The sequence below is a fragment of the Chrysochloris asiatica genome, unplaced genomic scaffold (genome assembly GCF_000296735.1).
Source record: "Chrysochloris asiatica unplaced genomic scaffold, ChrAsi1.0 scaffold00272, whole genome shotgun sequence".
Classification (NCBI taxonomy): domain Eukaryota; kingdom Metazoa; phylum Chordata; class Mammalia; order Afrosoricida; family Chrysochloridae; genus Chrysochloris; species Chrysochloris asiatica.
Window position 1 is genome coordinate 3,471,542 of NW_006408790.1, and position 4,231 is coordinate 3,475,772.

At 39.2% G+C, this 4,231-nt stretch overlaps 1 pseudogene; it reads left to right on the forward strand.

Annotated features, from left to right (window-relative positions):
* LOC102839797 overlaps window positions 1-3,372 on the forward strand; it is a 10,535-nt pseudogene extending 7,163 nt beyond the window's left edge.
* Window positions 3,373-4,231: the final 859 nt, after the last annotated feature.

Below are 4,231 nucleotides of genomic sequence, written 5' to 3' on the forward strand. Positions count from 1 at the left end.
ATAGTTTACATGGGAAAACATTGGTTTTTACACCATCATTTCATTGCAAGGATTACAATCTCCTCGATGCATCATCATTCAACAGTATTTGTTTCTCTTCCTTGTTTGTTTGTTTGTTTTGTTTTTGAGGGTGGGATGTAACAGAAACACTTTGGAATATATAATAATTTAAACAACCAAAGGGCACATTCTGCAAGCCAGCCTCCTGTCTTCCAGCACTCAGCCTTTCTCTTTCCATGAGTTTAGAGTCCTCAGCTGCTCCCTCTCTCCATGTCTCCATCTCTGCCTCCATCTCTGGTGTCGCTGCTTCTCTGGACAGGGTCCCACATGCCACTCATGCTCTTCTCCGTTGATGGTCCTAGGGTCCTCTGTTCCTGTACTATAAAATTAACTACTTCTCCTTTTTGTTGCAAAGCTGCTACCTTTACAGTTGTGACAGTTGCAATTCATCATGATAACAATAACTCACTATTGAATCATAAGAATCTTATCCCCATCTCTTTTCACCGGGCCCATGTAGACAAGATGAAAAGTATTCACTGGGGACTCTACCTTCCCCCACACACTCTTAAACAAAACTCTCTCTTAAAGACTTTTTGCCTTTTTGCCCCTTCATTTTAGGTAGCCAGTGTCTAAGTTGCCCATCCCTGTCTACCCTGTATACAGAGGGAATAGCATTGATACATGATGTGAAGACTCCTTCTCTCTCAGTAAGTATTTTGAGCTACTACATCCATAAGTATAGGTAAAGTTCATCAAATTGTAGCAATTTACGCTTATTTACTTTCTCAAAAAAAATTTTTTTTTAATCTTCCTCTAGTCAAGTTCTGATCATCAAGCCATCGAGGCTAGGTCAAATAGGTACTATCTGCAAGTTTGGGTGTTCTTGTGCATCTCCCCTCACTTCACGTAAGCTGGATGCTTCACTCTCAACTCCAGCCCTCTGTGACTATGTCCTTGTTCATGGGTTCAGAAGTCCCCAGGTCTCACCACGCTTCAGACCAACCAGTCCTTCCTCTTCTCTCTGTCATCTCCAGGTCTACGGGAGTCTATGGAACATGGTTGAGCTCCGCCCATTTCTTCAATGCTGCCTTTCCCCCTCTTCCATTCATCAGTTGACCAACATGGTCGCCAGCAAGCTTGCATGCTTGCTCATGTGTTCCCTTTGAATTTCAGTCTTAGAGGAGGATTTGTCCTGAAGGGACTTGGCAAATATCTTTTTAAAACAACATAAAAGACAATTATACACATGGCCCTCACCTGATGGAATCCACAGAAATCAAATTGACTACATCTGTGGAAAGAGATGGTGGAAAACCTCCATAACATCAGCCAAAACAAGGCCAGGGGCAGACTGTGGAACAGACCATCAATTGCTCATATGCAAGTTCAGGCTGAAGCTGAAGAAAATGAAAGCAAGTCCACAAGAGCCTACATATGACTTTGAACATATCCCACCTTAATTTAACAAGCAATTCTCAATTCTCAAGAACAGATTTGATGCATTAGACACTACTGACCAAAAACCAGAAGAGTTATGGTAAGACATCAAGAATATCATACAGGAAGAAAGCAAAAGGTCATTGAAAAGACAAGAAAGAAGGAAAGGACCAAAATGGATGTCAGAAGAGACTCTGAAACTTGCTTTCCAGCACAGAGATGCTAAAGCAAATGGAAGAAATGAGGAGGTAAGAGAGCCAATTAGAAAACTTCAAAGGCAGCTCGAGAAGACAAAGTCAAATATTATAATGAAATGTGCAAAGACCTGGAGTTAGAAAACCGAAAAGGAAAATACGCTCAGCATTTCTCACGCTGAAATAACTGAGGGGAAAAATTCGAGCCTTGACTGCAATGCTAAAGGATTCTTTGGGCAAAATATTGAATTACACAAAAAAGCATCAAAAGAAAATGGATGGAAAAAAACTGGTTGATTTCAACTATTTCAGGAGGAAACATATGGTCAAGAGTCAATGGAACTGAAGGAAGAAATCCAAAGCATTGGCAAAGAACAAGGCTCTAGGAAGTGATGGGAAACAAATCGAAATTTTTCAAAAAACTGACGTGGCACTGGAGGCACTCGCTCATCTCTGCCAAGAAATTTTGAAGACAGCTACCTGGCCAACTGATTGGAAGAGATACATATTTGTGCCCATTCCAAAGAGAGGTGACCCAATGGAATGTAGAAATCACTGGACCTTGTGGGTCACAGTCCAGTACTTATCATACAGAGTCGATTGTTAATCCCAGCTATCACTGAACGACTCAAATATAACTTTTTCTTAAGAGTTCTTTCTCTACTTTCATGAAGAATTGTCCCACTTTGAACAACACACTACAGATACATTCAAGAAAGCAATATATACTGTCTCCATGAAGCCAATGCAAATTCAGTGAGAGAAAATTAGTCTAATTAAGCAATTTCCATTCAGTCATATTGTTTATACAAAAATCTGAAAGATCCAATTAGCTCCATCAGCCCATTATCACGTGCACACATTTTATTGAAATATATATGCTGATTGTGAAAAATGTCTCTGAGTCTTTACAGAGATTGAATGGTAGATGAATTCTGAACTACAGTCTTAAAGGTCAGAAAAATCAGACTCTATTATGCTTATAGCAAACTCTAACACACTTGTGACGGCTATATTAGGAGTGAGCTTCTCCGACTCCTAGCGACCCTGTAGAGCATTTCCAAGGAGCAGCTGGTAGGGTTGAACCACCACCTTGCGGTTCAGAGAGACCTTGCGATCCAGTGCTTCAAGTGCTTGTTTTTGGTTGCCTTTGGCTCCTAAAAGAAGAAAAGAATGCGCTCGTCTGGTAAGGCGCAAAAATTTGGTGCCAGGAAAACACTTTTATTTGTTCAAAGCACTTTGAAGCCTCCTGTTTTGACTTAACAGGACAGACTCGACAACTTAAAATGGATGCTGTTCCAACCATTTTTGATTTTTCTACCCAAATAAAGTCTATGAAACTCAAGTCAAAGAATCTTTTGGAAAAAAGCAACAGATGTCCTCCAGCAGGACCATCTAAATCAAACATTAGGAGTCAGCAAGCACTACCTGAACACAGTTATGCCTTTAGGAACCCTATGGAGGCAAAAAAAAGGACAATTAAACTGGAAAATGAAATAGCAAGCTTAGAAAGAAAAATGAAAGCTCGCCTACAAAAAGAACGCAGAGCAAAGCCACATGCTTGGTGAAGAATTTAGAAGCAAGTAACATATTACCTACGGGCACATCAGAACACATTTTACCAACTGTCTTAAGTCATCTTCCTTTGGAAAAAGTTCAAGGTTCTTGAACAAGATCAACAAGATAAAGCATGACCAATTCTCTAAACCTAAAACAGACCAAGAGTAACTTCCTTTAAGATTAGCTTGCACAGAACTCCATAACCACGCTTCATTCCATTCAGAGGTAAAGATATTTAAGGCAATTATCCCAAAATTAGGTATTTAATAAAAGTTTACTTGAAGTATTACTGTATAACTTATGAGGACTTAATCACAGAAAAAAGAAAAGCACAACTTTTTATGAAACTTTATTTCAAATGAATGGAAGTGCCTTATATAAGAAGTACTTATTTTTAAAATTTGCTACAAAATTGTATGTTTGCAAGGTGTTTTGTGTTTTGGTCTTTTTTAAACTGCTTTTTAAAATAAAAAACTTAAATTTACAGTAGGATTTTTTTTCCTGTACCAAAGTTCATATATCATATTCTAGATAAGATGCAAAATAGGAGTTAACCAACATTAGCTATGACCTTGGGGTGGGGGTAGGGAAATACACTAGAGATTGATGTAGAACCTTCATATCCTTCACACAAGTTTTTGTTGTTGTTATTTTTAGGTACTGTTGAGTCAGTCCTGACTCACGACAATCCTACACACAATAGAACAAAACAATGTCCAGTCCTGTGCCATCCTCACAATTTCTGCTCTTGGAGCCCATTGTTGCTGCCATGTGTCAGTCCATCTGGTTGGGGTCTTCTATTTTTTAGTTGACCCTGCACCTTTTCCAAGCACAACATCCTTCTCCAGGAACTCATTCCTTCTGACAACACATCCATAATACAATACATGAAATCTCGACCTCCTACATTCTAAGAAACGTTCTGGCTGTAATTCACCCAAGACAGATTTGCTTGTTCTTCTGATTGTCCATGGTCCTTTTGGTACTCTTCTCCTACACCATAATTCAAGTGCATCTTCTCCTACACCATAATTCAA